Consider the following 5,064-nt stretch of genomic DNA (forward strand, 5'->3'; position numbering starts at 1 on the left):
GAGGCTAATTACTTTACAATATTGTATTGGTTTTGCCATACATTGACATGAATCCGCCCTGGGTGTACATTTGTTCCCCATCTTAAACCCCCTCCCACCACCCTCCCCATATCATCCCTCTGGGTCATCCCAGTGCACCAGCCCTGAGCATCCTGTCTCATGCATCAAACCTGCACTGGCGATTCATTTCACACATGATAATATACATGTTTCAATGCCATTCTCCCAAATCATCCCACTCTCGCCCTCTCCCACAGAGTCCAAAAGACTGGTCTATACATCTGTGTCTCTTTTGCTGTCTCGTTTACAGGCTTATCATTACCATCTTTCTAAATTCCATATATTTGTGTTAGTATACTGTATTGGTGTTTTTCTTTCTGACTTACTTCACTCTGTATAATAGGCTCCAGTTTCATCCACCTCATTAAATCTGATTCAAATGTATTCTTTTTAATGGCTGAGTAATACTCCATTGTGTATATGTACCAAAGCTTTCTTATCCATTTGTCTGTAGACAGACATCTAGGTTGCTTCCATGTCCTGGCTATTATGAACAGTGCTGTGATGAACATTGGAGTACACGTGTCTCTTTCAATTCTGGTTTCCTCAGTGTGTATGTCCAGGAGTGGGATTGCTGGGTCATATGGCAGTTCTATTTCCAGTTTTTTAAGGAATCTACACACTGTTCTCGATAGTGGCTGTACTAGCTTGCATTCCCATCAACAGTGTAAGAGGGTTCCTTTTCTCCACACCCTCTCCAGCATTTATTGCTTGTAGACGTTTGGATAGTAGCCATTCTGACTGGTGTGAAATGATACCTCATTGTGGTTTTGATTTGCATTTCTCTGATTATGAGTGATGTTGAGCATCATTCATGTGATTGTTAGCCATCTGTATGTCTTCTTTGGAGAAATGTCTGTTTAGTTCTTTGGCCCACTTTTTGACTGGGTCATTTATTTTTCTGGAATTGAGCTGCAGGAGTTGTTTATATATTTTTGAGATTAATTCTTTGTCCATTGCTTCATTTGCTATTATTTTCTCCCATTCTGAAGGCTGTATTTTCACCTTGCTTATAGTTTCCTTCGCTGTGCAAAAGCTTTTAAATTTAATTAGGTCCCAATTATTTATTTTTGCTTTTATTTCCAATATTTTGGGAGGTGGGTCATGGAGGATCCTTTGTTATTTATGTCGGAGAGTGTTTTGCCTATGTTCTCCATAGGAGTTTTAGATTTTCTGGTCTTACATTTAGATCTTTAATCCATTTTGAGTTTATTTTTGTGTATGGTGTTAGAAAGTATTCTAATGAACCAGAGGGATGGGATGGGGAGAGAGGTGGGAGGGGGGTTCAAGATGGGGAAGACATGTACACCCGGGGCAGATTCAAGTGAATGTATGGTAAAACAAATACAATAATGTAAAGTAATTAGCCTCCAATTAAAGTAAATAAATTTTTTAAAAAAGAAAAAAAAAAGAAAGAAAGGGTTCTAGTTTCATTCTTTTACAAGTGCTTGACCAGTTTTCCTAGGACCACTTGTTAAAGACATTGTCTTTTCTCCACTGAATATTCTTGCCTCCTTTGTCAAAGATAAGTTGTCCATAGGTGCGTGGATTGATCTCTGGGCTTTCTATATTGTTCCACTCATCTATATTTCTGTCTTTGTGCCAGTACCATACTGTCTTGATGACTGTGGCTTTGTAGTAGAGACTGAAGTCCGGCAGGTTGATTTCTCCAGTTCCACTCTTCTTTCTCAAGATTGCATTGGCTATTTGAGGTTTTGTGTATTTCCATACAAATTGTGAAATTATTTGTTCTAGCTTTGTGAACGGAGAAGGCAATGGCAAGCCACTCCAGTACTCTTGCCTAGAAAATCCCATGGATGGAGGAGCCTGGTAGGCTGCAGTCTGTGGGGTCACTAAGGGTCGGACACGACTGAGCGACTTCACTTTCACTTTTCACTTTCACACATTGGAGAAGGAAATAGCAACCCACTCCAGTGTTCTTGCCTGGAGAATCCCGGGGACGGGGGACGCTGGTGGGCTTCCGTCTATGGGGTCACGCAGAGTCGGACACGACTGAAGTGACGCAGCAGCAGCAGCAGCTTTGTGAAAAATACCATTGGTAGCTTGATAACGATTATATTTAATCTATACATTACTTTGGGTAGTATACATATTTTCACTATATTGATTCTTCCAATCCATGAATACAGTATATTTTTCCATCTATAAGTGTCTTCTTTGATTTTTTTCACCAGTGTTTTATAGTTTTCTATATATAAGTCTTTTGGTTTTTAAGTAGATATATTCCTAAGTATTTTCGGAGAAGGCAATGGCACCCCACTCCAGTACTCTTGCCTGGAACATCCCATGGATGGAGAAGCCTGGTGGGTTACAGTCCATGGGGTCGCTAAGAGTCAGACACGACTGAGCGAATTCACTTTCACTTTTCACTTTCATGCATTGGAGAAGGAAATGGCAACCCACTCCAGTGTTCTTGCCTGGAGAATCCCAGGGACAGGGGAGCCTGATGGGCTGCCATCTACGGGGTCGCACAGAGTTGGACACAACTGAAGTGACCTAACAGCACCAGCAGAATTCCTAAGTATTTTCCTCTTTCGTTGCAATGGTGAATGCAGTTGTTTCCTTAATTTCTCTTTCTATTTCCTCATTATTAGTGTATAGGAATGCAAGGAATTTCTGGGTATTGATTTTATATCCTGCAACTTTAAGTTCAGTCATTCAGTCGTTTCCGACTCTTTGCAACCCCATGAATCACAGCACGCCAGGCCTCCCTGTCCATCACCAACTCCCGGAGGTCACTCAAACTCATGTCCATCGAGTCAGTGATGCCATCCAGCCATCTCATTCTCTGTCGTCCCTGTCTCCTCCTGCCCCCAACCCCTCCCAGCATCAGAGTCTTTTCCAGTGAGTCAACTCTTCGCATGAGGTGGCCAAAGTATTGGAGTTTCAGCTTCAACATCAGTCCTTCCAATGAACACCCAGGATTGATCTCCTTTAGAATGGACTGGTTGGATCTCCTTGCAGTTCAAGGGACTCTCAAGAGTCTTCTCCAGCACCACAGTTCAAAAGCATCAATTCTTTGGCGATCAGCTTTCTTCACAGTCCAACTCTCACATCCATACATGACCACTGGAAAAACCATAGCCTTGACTAGACAGACCTTGGTTGGCAAAGTAAAGTCTCTGCTTTTTAATATGCTATCTAGGTTGGTCATAACTTTCCTTTCAAGGAGCAAGCGTCTTTTAATTTCATGGCTGCAGTCAGCATCCACAGTGATTTTGGAGCCCCAAAAAATAAAGTCTGACACTGTTTTCACTGTTTTTCCATCTATTTCCCATGAAGTGATGGAACCAGATGCCATGATCTTTGTTTTCTGAATGTTGAACTTCAAGCCCACTTTTTCACTCTCCTCTTTCACTTTCATTAAGAGGCTTTTCAGTTCCTCTTTCTGCCATAAGGGTGGTATCATCTGCATATCTGAGGTTATTGATATTTCTCCCAGCAATCTTGATTCCAGCTTGTGCTTCTTCCAACCCAGCGTTCCTCATGATGTACTCTGCATATAAGTTAAATAAGCAGGGTGACAATATACAACCTTGACGTACTCTTTTTCCTATTTGGAACCAGTCTGTCATTGATTAGCTCTAATAATTTTCTGGTAGAATCTTTAGGGTTTTCTGTGTAGAGGATCATGTCACCTGCAAACAGTGAGAGTTTTACTTCTTCTTTTCCAATTTGGATTCCTTTTATTTCTTTTTCTCCTCTGATTGCTGGGAGCAAAACTTCCAAAACTATGTTGAATAGTAGTGGTGAGAGTGGGCACCCTTGTCTTCTTCCTGACTTTAGGGGAATGCTTTCAACTTTTCACCATTGAGAACAATGTTTGCTGTGGGTTTGTCATATATATCCTTTATTATGTTGAGGTATGTTCCTTCTTGGAAGGAAAATTATGACCAACCTAGATAGCATATTAAAAAGCAGAGACATTACTTTGCCAACCAAGGTCTGTCTAGTCAAGGCTATGGTTTTTCCAGTGGTCATGTATGGATGTGAGAGTTGGACTGTGAAGAAAGCTGATCGCTGAAGAATTGATGCTTTTGAACTGTGGTGCTGGAGAAGACTCTTGAGAGTCCCTTGAACTGCAAGGAGATCCAACCAGTCCATTCTAGAGGCGATCAATCCTGGGTGTTCACTGGAAGGACTGATGCTAAAGCTGAAACTCCAATACTTTGGCCACCTCATTCGACGAGTTGACTCACTGAAAAAGAGTCTGATGCTAGGAGGGATTGGGGGTGGGAGGAGACGGGGACGACAGAGATTGAGATGGCTGGATGGCATCACTGACTCGATGGACATGAGTTTGAGTGAACTCCGGGAGTTGGTGATGGACAGGGAGGCCTGGCGTGCTGTGATTCATGGGGTCACAAAGAGTTGGACACGACTGAGCGACTTAACTGACTGATGTTCCTTCTATTCCTGCTTTCTGGAGGGTTTTTAATCAAAAATGGATGTTGAAATTTTTCAAAGGTTTTCTCTGCATCTACTGAGATAATCATATGATTTTTATTTTTCAATTTGTTACCGTCATGTATTACATTGTTTGATATGTGGATATTGAAGTATCTTTGCATCCCTGGGATAAAGTCCACTTGGTCATGATGTATGATGTTTTTAACATATTGTTGGATTCTGTTTGCTAGAATTTTCTTAAGAATTTTTGCATCTATGTTCATTAGTGATATCGGCCTGTAGTTTTCATTTTTTTGACTGTCCCAGAGGTTTTGGGTTGTTGTGTTTACATTTTCATTCGTTTCTATGCATATTTTGATTTCTTTTTTTATTTCTTCTATGACTTGTTGGTTATTCAGCAGCGTGTTGTTCAGCCTCCATATGTTGGAATTTTTAATAGTTTTTCTCCTGTAATTGACATCTAATCTTACTGCATTGTGGTCAGAAAAGATGCTTGGTATGATTTCAATTTTTGTGAATTTACCAAGGCTAGATTTATGGTCCAGGATGTGATCTATCCTGGAAAAGGTTCCG

Source organism: Moschus berezovskii, chromosome X (genome assembly GCF_049115385.1).
Source record: "Moschus berezovskii isolate FMDL1 chromosome X, NW_MosBer_1.0, whole genome shotgun sequence".
Classification (NCBI taxonomy): domain Eukaryota; kingdom Metazoa; phylum Chordata; class Mammalia; order Artiodactyla; family Moschidae; genus Moschus; species Moschus berezovskii.